We start from the raw sequence: 22,210 nt of genomic DNA on the forward strand, positions 1-22,210 counted from the left end.
TGAAACTCATAATTCCCTAGGTGGGGAGGAAGTCATTGGTTCCTTAAGAATAGGTTTGGAAGACAATTATAGAGTTTTTTTGGAAAGAGCTTTTCCACAGAGAATCTTTGTTTTGTTATTGATGCTTTTCATTGACTGATATAAAACAAATTCTCACTAAAGGTTGTTTTTCATCAAAATTCGTAAGGCTGAAACTAGTAACATTTTCAAGCTTATAGCATTTGACTGTATCTTTCAATAATAATGATCGACTTTTCAAATCAGTTCTATTTATACAAGCGAAAAAGAAAAATCTAAAAGGAACACTAATATTTTTCGTGAATTCCCAAAGTTTAACCATTTACAACCTGTTTTATTATCAAAATAAAGCTATAAACAATAGTTTACAAAAAATAGAAGAGGTCATCTTCTATGGAAAGTATTTTTTAAGGATTTTCCCATTAACAGGTAAAGATTCTCTTTTCCCTGCTAAATCTTGCAACATGAAAGTGGAAGGACCTATGATTTCTACAATTTGGAATGGGCCAAGCCACATTCGTTGGAATTTAGAATGTTTGCCTTTTTCTTTGTGAGCCTTATCCCATTTCAAAACTAAATCTCCAATTTGAAAATCCTTCTTAGATACCATGTTTGAATCAAAGGAAGCCTTTACTAATGCTTGATGATGAGCATGTGTGATTTTAGCCTGTTCTCGTTGCTCTTCTAGCTTAAGGATCTGCAATTGTCTTAGTTGTAAAGATGAAGTTGGTGTTTCGTCAATAAATTGAACTAAGGCCAAAGAAGGAATTGCTAGATGAGTTGGGAGAACTACTTCTTTCCCATAAACTAAATTAAAGGGAGAAGTGCCAATGGAAGCCTTTTGGGTTATTCGGTCTGCCCACAGAGCATACATCAAAGATTTGTGCCAATTTTTATGATTCTGATCAATGGTTCACTTAATGATTCTGATTAAGTTTTTATTCATTGATTCGGCCAACCCATTCCCTTGTGGGTAATAATTGGCAGAATATTTAAGCTTAAAACCTCTTTTAAGTGCAAATTTAGTCATAGCATTGCCAGAAAAATATGATGCATTATCAAACATTAAAGCAGAGGGTAAACCAAACCTAGTGATTATGAACTGATCTATGAAATCAATGATGTGTTCAGCATTAGCTGTCTTGAGAGGAACTGCTTCTACCCATTTAGTAAAATAATCTGTAGCTGTAAGGATATACCTATGCTGTTTAGAAGAGTGAGGAACGATCTCACCTATTATATCCAATCCCCATTAACCAAAAGGTTGATCGATATTGACTATTTGCAAAGGCAATGATGGTTTCTTTTGTCTCCCGGCAGCAGTTTGACAAACTTGACATTTCCTTACATAGCTATGTGCATCTTTAAATAGTGTAGGCCAATAATATCCTGCGCACAAAATTTTATGTGTTGTAGCATCTCTCGCATAATGTCCACCTGCTGGTCCATCATGGAGTTCCTGCAACACCTTTTCAGCTTCAGATTTCTCAAGACATCGAAGGAGAACATAATCATAATTCATCCTAAAAAGTACATCGTTTACGAGTTGATACTGCTTAGCCTTCAATCTTAGGGCTCTTTTCTTTGTATAATTCAGATTTTAAGGAGCATATCTGTTCTTTAGATAAAATATGATATCAACATATTCTGATTCATATCATTTAGGCTTACCTCATACATTTGTACCTCTTGATTTGAAGATGATATTTCAGAAATAAATGATGCTCCAGCCAACATCTTTCAAAAGCCTTGACCCTTTACAATATTTGCTGGCCTGGTCTCAACATCGTATTCTTGTAAGGCAGTGACCCAATTTGCTCTCTTTTCACCCACATCTTTCTGTACTAAGAGATTTCTTATCACTGGGAACGGCACTATGATCTTTGTATGGGTTTTAAGAAGAAAGTGTCTAAAATATTTGATCGCTTTGAAAATAGCATAAGCCTGTTTCTCAACATCAGAATAATTTAATTTATCCCCTTGTAGATTTGAACCAAAAAAGGAAATTGGAGCTTCCGCCTTGTCTTGATTGGCTTGAGTGAGTATCGCAACATATGATTTATCAGAGGCAAATGTATACAAAATAAAAGGATTGGAAAAATTTGGAGTCGCTAAGGATGGGGCATTAATAATCGCTTGCTTGATCAGATTGAACGCTTCATATTCCTCTTGGCCCCATTTGAAGAGTGAATTCTTATTTATCATTGCTTGTAATGGTGACACAATCCTTGAGAAGTCTGGAACAAATCTTTTAACAAAATTAATCTGGCCAAGGAAGGATTGCATGACTTTCTTATTATGTGGTAAGGATATTTCAGAAATCTCCTTAATTCTATTGGGATCGATATCGATTCCAGATTTTGACACTATAAATCCGAGAAGTTTTCCTTCACTTAATGCAAAAAAGGACTTTTTTGTGTTAAGTGAAATCCCATACCTTTAGCAACGTTGGAAGATCTGCTTTATGTCTCTGAGGTGATTACCGCGTTTTTTAGAATATACTGTTATGTCATCCAGGTAAATCACCACTGATCTGTTTACTAATCCCTTAAATGTGATGTCCATGGCCCTTTGAAATGTGGCGTCAGCATTGATCAGACCAAAAGGCATCTTTTGATATGAATAAGTACCCCATTTGGTTCTGAACGTGGTTTTTAGCTGATCGTCAGGATGGACCAAAACCTGGTTGTAGCTGGAGAAACCATCTAAAAAGGACATTAATTCTGATCCTGCAACCACTTGTAATATTTGTTCCATATGAGGCAGGGGAAAATTATCCTTTTGGCAGGCTTTGTTAAGATTTCGAAAGTCAATACAAATTCTAATATCTTCGTTTTTCTTTATGATAGGAACCAAGTTGGAAACCCATCTAGAATGTTGAACGGGAAAAATAATTTTGGCTTTCAATAATTTATTGAGCTCTGATTTAATCTGACTCTCCAGATTAGGATGGATCTTCCTTAGCTTTTTCTGGATAGGTTTTTCATCAGCTATCATTGGGATAGTATGTTAAATGATTGAAGTGTCATAAGTCTTAAGGTCATCGTAGTTCCAAGCAAAGACACTTTTGTATTGTTTCAGGAGATGAACATAGGCTAATTTTTCTTCTAGGGCTAGGCCAAGACCTAGGTTGATATTCTGTGGCTTGGTATCCGTTCCTAGATTTACTAATTCATAGTTTAGAGTTGAACTCTAAAGTTTTGAATTGGTAAATCTCTTAAATCGGTCCTTCAAATCATATAGGTCTTCCAACTTGACTACAGATTTTGGTATAGAATTATTAGTGCTCTCTTGTTGTAACTGCTTGTCATGTTGGTCCTCATCAATTATCTGATTAGTGTAAGATCCTTCCAACGTCGGGAAACTTACAATATCAAGATCATTGTTGAAAATTCTCCAGTTTGTAACATTATCAAGGATAGAGGGCCTAAAGGTCAATTCGATTGAGAATCTGTCTGGGCTATAGTCTTCTGAGGGAATGAGCTTGGAAGCTACGTTTGCCAGGAGGTTAGCACTAGCATTTTGGAGTCTGGGAATAGGTGAAATATTGAATGCTATAAAATGTTCAGTCAGATCTTGCACCAAAGATTGATAATGTTTTAAATGACCTGATAGACAATGTATAGTTGTACATGTTTAATAACAATCTTAGAGTCTCCAAAGACTTGTAGATACTTGATATCTAATCCGATTGCCTTGTACAGTCCTTGGACTAGAGCAGTATTTTGCAGTGTTGTTTGTGAAATCGAGCTCGAGTCTACATGTTAGCATAGTTTTGTTTCCCTCTGGACTAACTAATACACATCCTGATCCTGCTCCATCATTAGACTTAGAACCATCAAAAAATAATTTCCAAAATAAAGATTTATTTATAGGACTATCTATAAAATTAATACATTTAGAACTATCTGTTTGAGAAAAGTTTTCTACTTGAGACAGAACAAAATGTTCTAAGTAAGGCGAAGTATGAGAATTAAAATTTCCTAAGAGAGAGTCAACAGAATAGTTGCCGATTATATTATTGTTGTATGCTACAGGTTCATTTTCTCTTTCCAATTCCATCACTATGTATTTTTGGTGTCTTTCTCGCTCAACCTTTATCTGATTCGGTTTACCATTGTAAGGGAACCACATATGTGACCAATCGGTCGCAAAGTATCCATGAAGCTTTTCAGACCAATCCCTACTAAGAATTAAGCCATAAAATTCGGGAATGTCTGCAACTAGAATATCAATGACTTGACATACCTTTGGATTAGATGACAGCCTTATGGTAACTTGATTCAGTTCACCGATTACTTCAACCTGCGATTGGTCCAGCTGAACTATGCGTACTGCGGATTTTTGAGGTTGGACATTTAACTTTGCACATATTGTTTTAGGTAAGATATTAGATGAAGCTCATGAATCTACCAAATAGTTATGCAAGTTTTTATTGAAAATTTCGTAAGTAAGAAGGAATGGGGGAGTATGGGATTTTGACCTACCTCCAATTAAAGCAATATCATTGGGATCAGCTTTATTTTCCATATTAGTTGGAGGTCTTCCCATCTCATGAGAAGCTTGTGAGATTACAACAGCAGGAAGAGGTGCAACGGGAATTGCATGTAACTCTTTCAAAAGTAGCTTTTGTTGATGTTTCAATTTGCTCAAATCATGAAAAGTGATGTTAGCCCTAGTCTTCTTCATGTCTTCAACGATATTATACTCAATCTCATCCAAAACAATCAGTGTTTTAGATGGAGTTGAGGGATCGGATTGGACTGGGCTTGTCTGAGTCGCCTATGGTGATGATTTCTTACCTGCGACTTTATCTTTGGATGTTGAGCTTGCGCTCTTCTGTTTAGGACTAGGTTGTGGAGGATCGAGTTGATTTCTACATCTGGTACTGACTGGTGATGCTTCTTGATCCTCTTCGTCTGGAAAGATGAAGTCCCACATTCCCTATACTTCTACAACTTCATCTTCATCTGTAGGTTCTTCGTTAGAAACTTCCTCTTCTTGTCCTTCTAATTCTGCATTTGTTATAGCATTGGGCGGCTTTGAATCATTTGAAGGATTTTTTCTATAAGGCTTGTAGTGCTTTTTAGAAGAAGTCTCTGCTATTTGTCTCTTAATGTCAACCATTTCGTTAGACATGGTTTTTAAGACTTTCTGCAATCCTTCTAAATCAAATGGGTCTTTTGATTGCTTTTTCTTAGGATCATCTCTAAAAGTAACCTTTTTAGATTTTCTTTCATTGACAACGTTTTTATTTTCTAAAGCTAAGATACATTTCTCTACTGCTATCGCTTCCTTCATGTTTTCAGCCAATGTTGTCTTGGCAGCGGTATCAACAAAGATCGTTATGTTTGATGGTAAAGCAGATATGTACCATTCACTATGAACTTCTTCGCTAGGCTTGGAAGCGGTTGGTATTTTATTCAAAAGCTTGTTGAAACACGAGTTAAAATATTTGATAGGCTCTCTTGATTCAGTCTTAAGATTCAATAGATCATTGATCAGTGTTGTTGTAGATCTATCATCGTCGAACTTAGTCAAGAATTTCTCTTGGAAAATATCCCAACTAGTGATGGATCCTGATGGTAATGAAAAATACCAGGATCCGTCTGCTCCTTGTAAAGTGTAAGGAAAGAGCCGAACAACAACATCTTCATTAGTAACACCATTTAAATTTATCGATAACATAAAGTTGTTTATGTGTTCTTCTGCTAGCATGCTTGCTTCGGGATTAAACTTGGGCAGCCATTTTTCAGGATGGGCTAGTATTTGACTCAAGGGCACAGGCATTAAGACTGCCCCTGGGTTATTCCATGGGGTTTGGGCCATCGCTGAACTACTAACAGAGGAAAGCGCAGACGAAGTTCCTTGTGGAAGGGATGAGGATGTTAAAGTTCCAAAACTCTGGTGGACAACAATTTGAAGTGGAGGGGTGGATGGTTGACTTTGCAATGGGGAAGTTGGAATGAATGTCGATGATGAAAGAGTTTCACTATCAGACCCTTGAGGTGACTTCCTTGTTATTTTCCTTTTAGGTAGAGGTAATTAAATTGGTTCAATACCAAACTTTTCACCCTGCAATCTGGTTAAAGGATGAGAAGGATTGTATTGTGAAGTCACACTACCTTGAGATATTTCAGACTTTTGCGATGATATGGAAAATCCTTGAAGTTTATGAATCAAAGATTCAACTTCAGGAGGTTCAATAGTAGATTTGTCTGAAATGTTTGGGTTTGTGGCAGTGGTTGTTGTTTTCTCAACTTCTCGCTTAGGATTTAAAGATTCGGAATGCGATGGAGAAGTCGGGGGAGATGTTGAGGGCGATTTACTCTCAGAATGGTATTTAGATTTGGATTTACTAGCCATTCACAGTTCGGGGCCCTCCTTCTAGTGCCAAATATGTTGAAGCCCTGAAAATCGGGTCTATAACAAGGGGGATACCCACCCAGTCCGGACCTTGAAAGCAGCTCCTTTTCCGTTTGGGATGGTGGGTCCGACTGGGGATAATGGGACCAGTTTCCCAATTTTTGTGTGTTGATAAGAATTGATATTTCCTTTTTTTAAAGATTTCTAAGTAAAATGATTTTAATCTAAGTCTAATTTAAAACATGCAATTGTATTCTAATGAACAAAAATATCTAATTCTAAGACTAACTCGGGATTCAATTTTTCACTTATGCGATCTAAAATAATTTCTAATAGCAATTGGTAATAAAGATCATTCAATCGCTACGAGAAAAGAATTCGATAAAAATGAATTGTTTCGTATAAGAAATTAGCCGAAACAAATGTGAGAAGCATATTGCATAATAAATCATTCATACATTAAGCATAAACAGAATAGGTATCACCATACAAAAGTTCCAAATGATAACTCAAACATTCAAGCTTTCATATATAAATAACTGAGCATAAAAACACATAATCAGAAATCATTAAGAGATAAAAGTACCATTGATAACAAGTTCTACTCATGAGCTTCAGCAATATAGATTTATCTCTTCCTAATTCAACATCTACTAAGAGTACAAAAGTGCATTTCAGTAGCAGATACTAAACAACAGATATCAATAAATCTCGTTCCGTTCATTCATCAAAACCTCCTCCGAGGGTGCAGAAGTGCATGTTCTGAGGAAACGTTTTTGACAAATTTCAGGACCCTTCTCTAAATGCATGAGAGGGGTTAAAATACTACTATCTAAATACTAAAAATAGTTTATTACAAAATTATAGGAGGAGGCTTAAATGACCGTCCTCATCTAAGGCAAAAATAAATCAAAACTAAAACTAAAACTGAATCTGGAATTAACTATCTATGTATCTGTTCTCTCTTAGGTTGCAAGCATTCAGCATCGACTTGAGGAGTGTCGGTTGGCCGACCTCCGATTTTAGTTGCCCTTCGAAAATAGAATCGGCAAGTGCTGGTGCTATCTTCTCGGCAGAGTTTGTAAGGCATTTGAGAGTCATGCATTGATTGTGTGGTTTAACCAAGTACTGCCAGTAAGTATCCCAATTCAACTTGGTTAACTTATTGATGGACTTTGCCCTTTCCTTAGCTTTATGTCTCCAGCTTGTCTGCAGTTGCTGTGCCTTCAGGAGAAATCCCGGAGTAGTCTCTGATATGAGGTTTGCTCTGTGCAAGTTTTCATTGACACAATCAATGATGTTGTTTGCCGTTGTAGCTGCTTCTTCCGCTGACTGTTCTACCTTCCTGATCTGTGCGTCCCACTTATGAAATAACATTTCTTTGTGGGCTTCATTGATTCTGAGTGCACCTGTTTTCCTTCCTTCTTCCGATTCCTACCAAGTCAAATAATCAGAAATTCTTTTGTCAATCAAATCATAATCATGTTGCAAGTCCACAACTTGATTGGTAATTTTATCGCTCATCTCGCAATGGGAACTCCATTGCGATATTCTTTGGCATAATGCCTCTTGTTGTTGCAAGAGTTGGTCTTTTAAGGCAAGGGATTTTGAGGCAAACTCTGTAAGCTTGGGATCATCTCTATGCATCTCTAACATAGCTTGTAACTGATTTTCTTTTTCGGCCAAATTGTTTTGGTATCCCAGCTACATCTGTTGAAAATCTTGCTGTAGTTTTTCTAACTTCTCCTCTGTTTCGCGGTTGGCACTGGCTTGTTGTAACTGTTGCTGCAAAACTTGTATTTGTTCCTCTCTATCTTTTAGTAACTGTTGTACCTCGGACGCTTTGTCAATAGTAGCAGAAGCATAGGCTCATGCGATCTGAGATAACTTAGTGAGATTTTCAGTAGGGTCAGTGGTAGGGTCTCGCCAAAAGACGTCTAGTTGCTCTGCCTCAGGTGAGAGCACGCTGTCCAATTTCCTTTTCTTTCTTTGCTTTCTTACCACTTCCTTATGCTGTGGACTATAAAATACATCTAGAGGAGGAATCTCCTCTATCTTGAGAATGATTTCAGAAGATGAGGTAATGGGAATATGCTCCATTTCTGGAGCATTGCTGACTATTCCAATGACCATATTAGTCACTGTTTGCACTGTACTCTCAAGTGTCTTTGCGTTCTACTCCTCAGTATTACTCAATTCATTGAATGTTTCCCACTCTTTATCCAGCTTAGTTCTCACTTGCTTTGGTGGCTAGATGGTGGGAGGGGGAGCTTTTACCTGTGGTGTAGTCAAGATCTGTTGCTCTGGGTACTCTTTAGACTGGGTAGTATCTCGAACTGACCCTTCACTCTTATTATGGTCGCTCTCGGACCGTTTAGAGCGTTCTGGTGATTCTTTCCCAGATTTAGATCTGGACTTGTCTGTATCCAAACTTCCACTTAAACTGATACTGGGAGTAGGCTCCCTTATTGGTTCCAAGCGTAACTTATCCAAGGGGATATTAGCTAGTCTCCTTTCTCTGTACAATTTAAATTCTTGGAATTCTGCTGAGGGAAATTGAATTTGAGCCATATGAAAAACTTCTTTCAGTGTGTTTTTCTGTTGGAAGGTATCATCAAAAAGATCATCTTCTTTAGAAAATACTTTTATCTTGACAGCAGTAGTGAAATTCTTAATGACATCATAGGGGTCGAATTGTCTCCCTGGAAACTTGAACAGTCATAGACACAACATATTGTCTACTTCTTTGAATGCATGACCTAAATAAAACAATGAAAAGGCCCCACAGGCCACAGGAAATTGCGGCCAAATGGCCTTCTTCTTGTCTTTCAGCTCTTTGCTCATACCTCCCACCCCGTAGGTCTGGTAGGCAATCTCTCGTGCCAATAACTTATCAGGGACATATAAGGGTAGGACATGAGGGGAAGCAATGCTTCCAAATACTCTGACATAGGTGAAAAGCTCTTCTCCAAACCATCTTGCGATAGGGAGAATGTCAACTTCCGCTTTGGGGGAAAATCTTGGGGCATCCCTATTATACAACATTATGTGCAGAGGTAACATGACTCCATGACAAATTCTGTAAAAATACAGGATAAACTTGGAATCCCACAATTCCTTATGATACATGTGAATGGGCAAGGGATTCTGAGTAGTCCACTTCCAACCCATTAAAGGAAATTTGAAAACATAACAAATTGCATCCATAACATAAGCAGCTAAATAGAAAGGAGGATAAATCCTCTGAGTGGTAGTTCTTTTGGACCGGTAGTTCCAAATAACCGAAGCTAAATTATCAGACAATATATGAGCCCAATCCATAATAGTGGCATTAGTGGCTACATCTAATAGGGGTAGCCAGTCAAATGAAAACTTGTTGACATCGGGCTTTCCAAATAGCCTACAGAGCATAGCAGCAGCAAAGAAATATGGGGAAGAGAGGGAACCAGTACTGTATATACCGTGTTTGTCCTTTTTCAATGGTTCTTCCCTCACTGACCAGTTCTTGGTGCATTCCACCAAATCTTCGTTTTCTTTGACGAACTTCTCCATGAACTACTTGTTGTAGGTTTCCTGCTGCTCTGGTAGATGATACATAAGCCTTAAATATTGTGGAGTGAATGACCCAATGAGGTCTTGACCTCGAGACTTGAATTGTCTGTCTGATATATCAACACTATCCAGTACCCACTTGACCATGTCTGTGTATGGAAGAATCTTGGGTCTTGCCGCTATTCGATGCAAGAAAGAAAATGCAAGTTTTGTGATTGAGGCCTCAGACGACCCGCGTGAGTCTGTTGTTGCTTTAACCTCCATAACTCTGGGATTTTCTTCTTCGAGCAGACTGTACATGCCTTCCCAAGTGGTTATGCCAGCATCTTTGTTACAGGTGGTGTCTGTGTATAAGGGTGTCATCTCTTTGTCCTCAACAACCAGAGCTTTTCCCTTCTTTCCCATTACGTTCTGCACGCTGCTGCGTATATTATTTTGCTTGTCGCTCCTGCAAATTTACAAGTAAGGAAAGAATAATGGTAAGAGATAAGGTGATGGGAAAGATCTTTAATTCTGAAATCATATCAAATATATCACCCTATGTGAAATAACCTTTCGATCAGATCTAAATCTTATCCCATAAATGACCATCAACTAACCATTAAACTGACATTAATGCCCATAACTTGGTATCGGATTTTGAGAAGAACTTTATTGAATGATGAGCCCTGCAGATCTGCGATAAAGCGATTTTGCGATTTGCTTCGCAATATCGCTAATCCGTTTTGTTAACAATCTTTATTTCGTTAGGTGGCTGCGAAATAACTTATCGCATATCGCCGAATCAGGTTTACCTTAGGTGATACTTGTGGCATATGAAATCCACGATGTGCGATGAGTCTTTAAGGCATGCGATCTCGCATCGCGTCTTCGCAATTTCGGAAGTTTGCTTATATGATGTCTTGCATTACCCTTTGCGATGCAATGTTTTATTGTTAAGAGAATGATTTTATTTGGAACTTATCATAAAACTTAAGTTTCTTGGGTTTTGCAGGTGTTTTCCTAAGTTTATGATATCATGTTTTATTCGAAGGGAAATATAAGTGATACCTTTTATTTTTTAGAAGGGTCCCCATTTATTTAGCTTTATTACTAAAACTAAATAAAAAGGGGGGGTTGTTGCTGGCCACAACAGGACCCCTCAAAATGCCAAAATTGTCTGTCACGTGTCCTTCCATACCAGCACATCATGCTGACGTCAAATGCCATGTAGCTTTATCGGAACCAATCATATTCTACCATGTGTTCCACTAGAGGAGAGAGAAAAGTCATGTCCTGCTTTGGTTTTGCAATGAATTTCTTTGTTAACCTGTTTTGGCCTTCCCCGACGGTTTAACACTATCAACACTTTCCCGGTAGTTTAACACTACCGACACTTTTTCATATTACAACTTCACATATCGCAACATTTAAAATTTGTCGCCCATCACATATGCGACCGCAGATTTCCGATTGCCGATATGCCCTGGATATGTGATCGTTGATGTGCGATGTGCGATCGATGATATACAGGACCCACCAATGTGCCGATTTGCCATGGACCTTCGATATGCGATATGCGATATCTCTCGAACCTCCGATATGCCTTAGACCTCCGATCACCGATCACCGATATGCTCTTTTTCCTTCCTTTCAAAGGCTTCAAACCCTTAAACTTCAACATGCCATATCTTTTGATCTAGGAGTCCATTTTTGGACTTCCACATACCGCTGGAAAGCTTGTTCGGAGAACTTTCCAATGGAGAGGGTATGATGTCGGCTTTGATTCCTTTTGTTGCTTAGAAAATGACTGAAAATCTATATGTTTATTTACTATGATTTCCAAAAAATGTTTATAGCATTGCTATCAAGAAATTTTCCTTGTTTATTACAATTTGAAATACTGACACTACAATTGTCAGCATTTTCCAAAAAAGATTTAAAAATGAAAAAAGTTTATTGTGATAATAGAACTTGTCTAACACCTTCTCAATATATTTTTCTTGTGACAAGCACAACTTTTTGTTTTTTATGTCACATATAATCCTCATTCCCAATATTTGTTGTGTTGGACCGAAATCTTTCATTGCAAATTGAGTGCCAAAATATTTCTTCAACCTATTGATCATTTTCTTATCATGTCCAATAATTAGGATATCATCCACATACAAAAGTGGTATAATATATTGTTCTTGGTCATATTTCTTGATGACACAATGATCAACCTCTAGTATTTTGAAGCCATGCTCCATTTTGGCTTGAGGGGCTTGGACCCAGGTTCGGAGTTAGCTGCGCTAACCAACAAAAACCTACACTACCGGCCCTTTCGCCAACAACCAACATAGCGCAGGCTACAGTCTCACCCAAGGAAGTATCGAGGGATGACAAAACCAAGTTTCTACATCCAGAGGTCTATGTGATGTGTTTTTGTTACTTCTAGGGCTTTATTCTGACCTTCACGAACCCTAACCCTTGAAACACGGAAATTACGATAACTTACAGATAAAATATCTAAACTCTTCGCTAAGTGTTCTAAACATTCATAATATCATGTAATTAACCAGATCAATCACTTTCACACATTTATTAAGCATGTTTCATAATAAATTGCAGTAAATAAAGCGAATACACAGTAAATTCAGAGGTAAACATAAATGCACAGATACACAGATATTGCTCCAAAATGGTCTTTATTATGTTCATATCTTCTATTACAGATTCCTTCTTCGTTGTGCACATAGTTGTATGGGCCCGCGCACTTAGTTGAAAACTTACCAAGGTCTCCACGCACATAGCTGCAAGAGCCTTCCCCTTCACATAAGTACAGAAAATAGACTTCTTACTTAGATCCTTCACGTCTAGATACTCTTAGCTATCTTCCATGACTCTCTATGACTCCTTTTTATATCATCTTCTATTACAATACTATGGTATGCGAACCATGTGCGGGTCATAAAAATGCTTAAATTCTAACAAACTAAGGGGCTTTGACCTTCCTAAAGCCCCTTTGACTCTTAATGACCTTCGCACTCCGCTCCTCAAGATGCGAAGACTTAACAATAATAACAAAAGCTATTACAAAATTGACCCCAAGGGACCCTGTCATGACTCGTCCTCGAGTCACTTTGCTGGCAGCACCTCGATCTTCACTTGCAAATCATTGAATTCGATCTTCAACACTTGCAGATCTGTTGTCCCTTGCATAGTGGCCTGATGGACTTCCTCAACCAATTTTTTTAAGTTGGGCTTCGACTACAAGGCCCATGGTTCTCTGTGTCTGCGACATCGCCTTCAACTTGCTTTGTACTAATAGTTTCAACTGACTTGCTTCATCTGCTCAGGGCTATGTCCTTGAAGAAATGATGGATTCCTTGCAATGCAGTTCATCAATCTCGCTCTGGATGAGCTTGCCCTCCTGTAATCTAGCGAACCTTTGCACTGGTGCTAAGTTTCGTGATTTAGACTTGATATCGTTGAACTGCCTCTGCTTTTCTCGGATATCTGCTTCAATCTTCTACAGAGTTGGATCCTCCTGCAGCGAGGTCCACAGTTCCATGGCTTGTTCAAATAACTAGGTGCATCCATTAACTGCAGCTTCTAATGTAACCTTTCTTCTTTAATAGTAGCCTCGCGCTACTCTCTAACTTCTGGAGGAGTGGTTGGTTGCAGCTTAAGTTGGAGCTCAGAGATCTGTAGTTGCAGCTCAAATCAAACTTTGTCAATTTCCTCCTTCGACTCCTTTACTGCGGCATCTAGCTTATGAATCTTCTCTGTAGAGGCCACTTCACAACAGGCGTGCGCGATTACTACTTCCAGTTGTTGACTTCGTGCAATGACTTCCCCCCTTTCCTTGAGGGTCTGTGCCTTCTCCTTGAACATCAGCTAATTATTGTTTTTGAATTCATTGATGATCAGCAGTGCGCGTTGTTCCCAAACTCTGAGTTCATCCAATACCCCTTGATGCAACTCGTGTAGTGTCTGAATAGGAAGCACCACCAAGTTCAGACTCAAATCCTTCATGTGTAAGAGGCGCGCCCTGTCTTCTGATGCCTCAACGTGTAGTGACCCCTCTGGTAACTACATTGTGCAGAGATCCGTGGTGAGTTTTGCTGCTAAGGCTGACTCACTCACTTGTTTCAGGCCCTGCTCCACCTTATCTAGCGTCTGATGATACTGGTCTTCGATGTGGTTCCATATATTCTCTGTGGCATTGTGGACCACATTGTCGATCTCTTCTAGGTCCCCCTCTGTGAGGACCAAAGGCATCACGCTTACCAATTTGTCTGACTTCCACTTCTTGCGCAGCCCTGTAGAACTCCTCTTCTACCTCTTTTTGACGATGAAGGGGGACTCCAAGCTTGTGCCCCCTTCCTCTTCACTCTATGTCTCGCCCTCGTCATTGGTGCACTTTGTTTATGACTCGCTGAGGTCAATAGTGGCCTGCGACGTAGTGGTAGTTTTCTCCTCTGCAACAACTTCTTTCTGCTACGTGGCCTTTTCTTTTTCCGTGACCTTGTCTTTTGCAGAAGCCTTCTTTGCTGTTGTTGTCGTTTCTGTGGTCTGCGCTGCTTCGCCTTCAGCAACCTAACTAGTTTCCGCGCTGACATCAGAGGGGGTGAGCCAGTCACTCGGCCATTTACTGACGACCCCAAGAATATTTTCCTCGACGACTAAGTACGACAACTTGTGCCATGTGCCCATGACATCTTTATTCGCGCAGATGTGAAGATTATGAAAAATCTGCCTTGAATTCAGCAACATTGACATACTGCATGTGCAAACTTGGTGATAACCTTGGTTGTTGGTTAATCACCATCCTCAACTCTTATTCAAACAAGACCCAAAAGATCTTCATCTCCATAACACGCTTAAGGTCTTGGTCGCCCACAGCGAGGTGAAATTCACGGCCTCGGGTAGATTTGGATCATGCTGGGGAACTGACTTTCTTCAAGCGTTCTCCATGTCACCAACACGATCAACAACAAAAGTCACACATAATGGAACACTTTGCCCTCATACTGGGCCTCTCTAAAATACTCTAAAAACTCATGACATAAGTACTGAGCCCAATTGTTTGGACTCCTTTGGCGCACTGCGCAACCAAAGATACTATTGTCGTTGACAATTCATCGATGTGACACTTCCTCATGATTTTCATGGCCAAAATTTATGCATCAAACTACACCGTGCCATTAGAGATGGAATGAATTGAATAACCACACGACTTCTTCACCAAACTGAAGTCGCTCTTCATTTGATCTGCCAATTTCTTCTCCTGCGACTTTCCCACGAAAGCCTCCGCATGGTCCACTCCTTGGTAAGGCAACAATGTGATTCTGTGAATCAACATGTCAGTAATCGGGATGGGCCCTCCCAACCAGAGGCACTCATCGTGCACTAGTGTCAACAATTGATGCACACAAACTGTATTAATGGTGTTGCGGCTAAAATACAACACCCACAACATGTTTAGTAGCCCCGCACACCCAACTCCAACCACCCATTTCATCGGCTCGAGCCGCATGACCTTCGACTCTTCATAATATACCTTTTTCAGGTACTTGCTCATCTTCAACTGCGGGAACTTCGCGTTGTCCCCTAGGTCCCAATCCTCCATTTTTAAGTATGGTATTCAGGCCTACAGATTGCTCTCAAATGACACATTCTTCAGCAGCAAAGGTGTGGAGACCATGAACTTTGTTGAATCTGGTTCTTTAGGAACTTTAGCCGTGGATTTTCTTGGTGGTATATATGGCGGTACTCGAATTATCGACTCAACCTCCTCTGCATCAATCTCCTCAATACCCCCAGTTAGTTCTTCCTCATCTAGGTCTAGGGGCTCCGTCGGTTGCCTGGATATATCCATCTTTCCCTTATGTCAGACCCCCGTTGGATTTTTCCGTGGTGATTTCCGTACCGGTGCCTACTAGGGCTTCTTCTGTTTCTTTTGTTCCTTTTGGTCATTCCATATAAATTTCCTTCTTCAATTTTCCATGAAGAAAAATGTCTTCACATGTTTATTCACATTCTAATCCTAAAGCAACAACAATACGAAGGATAACCTTTATGGATGACATTCTAACAATAGGTGAAATATATTCTGTAAAGACAATACCTTCTTTTTGGGAAAATCCCTTCACTACCAACTTTTCTTTATATCTTTCCTTCTTCTCTTCACCCTCATGTTTAATCGTGTATACCAATTTTTTTTGTAGGGCATTTCTTCCTTTTGGAAGCTTCACTAACTCCCAAATTTTGTTTTCCGACAGAGAGTCCATTTCTTCCTCCATTGGTTTCTTCTACTCTTTGCTAGTTTCCACTTCACAAACTTCCTGAAAACAATGAGGTTTAGTTAGAAAAATATAATTTGAGGGTGGATACCCTTGTGAGGGATTATGAGGCTTAGTAGACCTATAGACCAACTATGGTGGTGTGTTTTATGGTTGAATCTCTTGTAATGGCTGCGATGAGTTTTCTTCTTGTTATTGTCCATCATTCTCCACTTGATGTCGATCCTGGCCTTTAATTGACTTCCCAAATGTTTCAATGGTGGGATATTTTCTTGTTGTCCAGTAAAAATGTCATGAATTTTCTTAACCTCCATATCACCTACAGACCTTTTATACATCTCTAATTCATTAAATATTACATCCCTACTTCTAACAATTTTGTGATTAACTGGATCCCATAAACACTAACCAAACTCACCATCCACATATCTCAGAAAAATGTGTTTCCTTGATTTATCACCTAATTTGGTTTTATTCTCTTTGGGAATATGCATAAATCCTTCACTTCCAAAAATCTTCAGGTGAGAATAATCACCTACTTACCGGTCTGAACTTCTTCAAGAACACTACAATTTAGGGTTGTAGAAGGTGAGTGATTGAAGAGATAATGACTTGTCCTTACTGCTTATGCCCATAAATACTTTTCCAATTTGGAATTTGACAACATACTCAACTTCTCCATGATAGTGTGATTCATCCTTTCTGCAGTACCATTTTGTTGGGGAGGACTAGGGACATTCTTCTCATGCTTGATACCAATCCTATTACAATAATTCTTGAATACATTGGAACAATGCTCTCCATTGTTATCTATATGCAAACACTTGAGAAATTTGTCAGTGTCCCTTTCAACAACAAATACAAAAATTGAAATATCTCAAACATCTCACCTTTACTTTTCATAAGGTACGTCCAAACCTTCTTGGACGCATCATCTATGCATGTGATAAATTATGAGGTTCCTCCTAAAGACTTAAATTTCATTGGCCCAAACACATTAGAGTGTATTAACTCTAATACATTTGTTTTTCTTTCATGGCCACCTCTCATAAAAGAAACTCTTTATTGCCTACCATAAATACAATGCTCACAAAGATCAAGTTCATAGGATTTCAAACCTAGAAGCATATTTTTACCAACAAGAAATTTTAGGCCCCTTTCACTGATGTGGCCCAAGCGCTTACGCCAGAAATCCATTGAGTTTCCTTCTTTTGCAACAATAGTTGCATCTGATATCTCTATTGTTGCCCTCGTTATGTACAAGGTTCATATCTTGAATCCTTTAGCCATGATCAATTACCATTTACTAATTTTCCAGTGACCTTTCCCAAAGGTTATGGAGGATCATCCAATTGTCTCATACAGATCAAACTTATATGCATCTCTAGGACATACCTAACCTATTTGAACAAGATACCTTGCCCATATATTGTCTTGATTCAAACATCTCCCACTCTCACGATATTACAAAAAATGATTATTTCCTAAATGTACTTTACCATGATCATCTGCTTCATATGTAATAAAATTACTTTTTCATGGGGTCACATGGTGAGATGCCCCAAATTCAACTACCCAATCAATGTTATTACTAGAAGTATATAAACAAACTTCTTCTACTGAAACAATAAATAAGACATTACTTTTAGAAGCTACAACAGTGATCTCACCTTAATTTTTGCTACTTGATTTTTTATTTGCGTTGATTGATTTTTGTTCCTTCTGTTTCTTTTGTTTCTTCTTCCAAAACCAATCATCGTTTTTCTTATGTCTTGGTTTTCCACAATGAAGATGAGTAATTCTTCTTGTTATTGATTTTGATTTTCCTATTGATTTTTAATGCCCCTGTCTACTACGTTCAATTTTCCTTCCATGATCAACTAAGGCTAGAGCTTCTCCTCCGTAGTTTTCCACAATCGATTTGTGTCACAACCCCTGATTCATTAAATTATTGTTGACATCATCAAAATTTAAGGTTCCAATAGGTGTTGAAGTGCTCATATGTATTTTCTCAGTTGTCTAGGATGGAGCACACAAGTAGGATTGCTTTTATTTTATCATCCAAAACAATTTTGGCATAGACAAGTTGATTCGTAATTATATTAAATTCATTCAAATGCTTCACAATTGAAACATGCTCCTTCATCTTGAGGTTATCTAGCTTCATCAAGAAGACCTTATTTGATGCCATTTTTTTCTTATATGAATCATGCAGCTTCTGCCATAGCCCTTTGATTATCTTATCACTCGCTACATTAAAGTAGACATTCTTTGCTAGGTATTACTAGATTGTAGCAATAGCCTTCCTATCCAATGACTTCCAAGCTTCATCTATCATTGTTATGAGCTCCTTTACCACTCCTTCAATTGGAAAATACTAATCCTTCAACATATCCTCCATTTGTGATTTCCATAGGGTGGAATTGGCCCCATTCAACTTCTTCATATCACTTATTGTATTAGCCTCCATACTACTAAGTAGACTTAGCTTACACCATTAACAACAAGAACCTGCGAATTTAAGTGGGAACACATTTGGGAAAAACCAAAGGGAAAGGATTCAATCTTTTATTACAATAACAATGAATATTTTACATTCACCCATTTTTTCATTCACACATATGTAAAAATAAATTTTATTACAATATCGCGGGGCTACCATTACCAGGGATGCAAATAACTCACTTGACTCCTTAAGTCAAAATATTTTATGTTTTATTTACTTTAATTTGGTCTTACACTTAACAATTTAGATTTATGTTCTTGTTTAAACATTAAAAACCTCATCTCCAATGATTCTTCTTCTTAATCCTTTTGAGCTTTTAAGAGAGATCAGACACATCTGATTGACTCTTGCTCAATATTGTTCCAGGGAGGAGTTTGATTGGAAGATGGTTGAGCTTCTTGAGTTTTTAATAGATTTTAGCAAATTAGCCATAATCATGGCATATCTGAAATGACCATATTCATAGCATACTTTATTGTCATATTTATGACATGCTCAATATTGTTCCCATGAAGAGTTTGATTTGAAGATGGTAGAGTTTCTTAAGATTTTGGGTAATTTTTAAAGAAATGGTCATATTCATGGCATGCTTTACACTCGAAAGGAATATGCTCATAATCATAATCATGGATTTGAATATGATTTTAGCCCTTCGAATTGACTTGAATTCCTTCTCGCAAGTCCTTTTCAAAATCTATCTATTTATACATTAAGATGAGTAAAATTGTAACACTCCAAGTAAAGTTAAGATGAGTAAAATTGTAACACTCCAAGTTAAGTTGAGTCACTTTAGGCAAGCCATTTTCAAAATCTATTTTCACACAAAAATTCTAAACTAAGTGTAAATATTCCCTTTTATTATAACATGATAAATGTAATGATGCAACTTGCCAATAATTAAAAAACAATAATTATACTTAGATCAAAATTAAAAACAATAATTATAATCAGATCAAAATTAAAATTCAATAAAAAGGAAACATTTCTCGAGACCTGGGTAAAACCAAGGTTATGATCTTCAATGGGATGAAGAAAACTTCAGACCTTCACTTCCTATTCAGAGGGGAGGAGGTTGAGATCACTAGCATGCATACGTTCTTGGGGGTGCAATTCTCAGGTCCCCGCTTCAGTTTGTGACTAGCTCTTCAGCCTTGGATCAACAAAGGATATGGATCGTTAGCCCTTCTTGAGAGACAGTGCTTTCGACATCACTTCCAGGACATCTCGTCCAAGATGAGCCTCATGGACACCTTGATTCGTCCCAGTGTTCTATATGACTTAGAGATTTGGGCATCGTCTTTACTTGAGTCAGATTGGGCTTCAGTTGAGAGAGTCCAGACTCTTCTTCTCCGCCACATCATTAGATGGAAACAGAGAATACGCCAGCACATCATCCTTGCGGAGTTTAGAGTTCAACCCTTTAGGCTTGAGACAGTCTTCAATTTGGTCTCATTCTTGCATCGTGTCCGGGGATTTGTAGACTCGATAAAGAGTAGGGACCGTTACCCTTACTTGGCATATTGCTCTTTTGAGAATATTGCTCGTTCTACTCCCTCGGGTCAGGCTAGATGTTGGTTTACAAGAGTTTCAGATCTCTTAGAGTCAGTGGGCATTCAGTTGGATTGTCTCCCTCCTTTCCGATATTCCTTAGATGCTTCTAGTCACCTTCTACCTACTAGACAAGAGTTGAACAAGAACATTAGGGAGGACATCTACAAGCAGTTCGTCCAAGTCACCTAGGTCAATCCTCCGGGAGGGTTGTGCCCAAAGATGGCCTTCTACGCTGAGCACTTCTTGGAGTTGAGAGATAGGCTCATTATTCGACCCCAGTATATGTTTCACCACTAGATGCATGCTCTTCGCATTCCTCTAGGCCAGTTCAGAGTAGGTTCTCATAGACTTCAGGTAGAGACGGACCACCAGATTGATAGGCCAGACAAAATCTGTCAGGTATGTCATTTATAGGAAGTAGAGACTGAGGTGCACTTCATTTTTGGATGCCCTATCTATTACGAGATCAGAGGAAGGTTCCATTGCTTGTTCAGAGACTCTCAGACCCTCACAGACTTTTTTAGGTATCCCGATCAGAGATGTTTGGCCCTATATATGCAGGAGGCTCTTAGGTTCCGAGCGCATATTCTTTAGCCTCCCATCAGACCAGACCCCACATAAAGGACCATGACCTTTTTTAGGGTACTACCTTCAAACAAGGGCACAAAGAGAACAATTGATACTGTTTCATATCCAGACTCTAGACTAGTGAGGATTCATGGGACCTCACCCCGCCACACGAGACCCCAACAACTAAACCGTCTCAGATCCGTCCCTGAGAGATGGACTAGGTCCTCCAAACCTCAACAATGCACAAACTCCCCCAAACAACGAGTTAGTGGACAGTCCGTACTTTCCACTGAGCCTTCATCAGGGCATCAAACTTTGTGGAATTTTTTTCACTGCTCTTTAGTTAGTTTCAGATGTTAGGACATGGGTTTGATCCTCTTCATCAGGGCATTCCATACATTATATCTTTTATGTTCCTGCATTATACCTTTTATATTCATGCATTATATTTTTTTATACGAGACCATTTAATTCTCTAGCATTTTATGGACATCATTATACTCAACAGTGCTTTTAACCTACTTTGTGATCATTAATTAAACATAAATATAATCTTATCTTATCTCAAATTCATAAAATAAAAATCAAATTTGAAAATCAGATATCTTTCTTCTTTACTTTCAAATATAAATTTCTTCTCTCTTTAAATATAAAAATCAAATCTAAAAGTTAGATATCTTTTTCTTTACTTTCAAATACAGAATGTTTCTTATTTACTTTCAAATATAAATATATGGAAGTATTTCTGACATTATATAAAAATAATATTTTTGGAACCTCTCATTTAACTTTTATGTAAGTCATTCTTTAATTATTTAAACACTCAGTGAAAAACCTATAAACTTGTCTCCTAAACCTCTCTTATACTTAAAAAAAAAATAAAGATAAAAAGTTAATTTTCTTCCCTGTATCACTCTGTTGATGTTGCAGATGGATTCGGCCCTTTTGACGAATATATCATTTTTGGATTCTCGCCAACGATTTTAGTGGATCTGATCAAAGAAGCGCAAGCTTGTTCTTCAGCAACGGAAGTCTCGCCCGTGATGAAGCTAGAGCAAGTAAAGCGCAGAGCCGACGAGAGCAAGAAACCCTGAAGCATTCGTCCATCTGAAGGCTTCTGCGACCAGCAAGTGTTATCAGCGGCATCCAACACAGATTTCGGCTGCAGCAAAAGATCAGTGAGCGGAGATCTGTTGCAGGCGGAAACTGCGGTGAACCCTAGTTGCTCAAGCGGTGCCTGACTACAAAGATGCGCGAACCCTCAATTTCTTCTTCGGGGCAAGTTGTGATTATGCTTCGCCGGTTTATTTAATATATGTTTGATCTTACTTCTGGTGTTCTCGTCTTACTAGCCTGGCACACTATTTTTTAACAATGC

The sequence above is a fragment of the Pinus tabuliformis genome, chromosome 1_2 (genome assembly GCF_031772625.1).
Source record: "Pinus tabuliformis cultivar Carrire ecotype Pingquan chromosome 1_2, CPIR1, whole genome shotgun sequence".
Classification (NCBI taxonomy): domain Eukaryota; kingdom Viridiplantae; phylum Streptophyta; class Pinopsida; order Pinales; family Pinaceae; genus Pinus; species Pinus tabuliformis.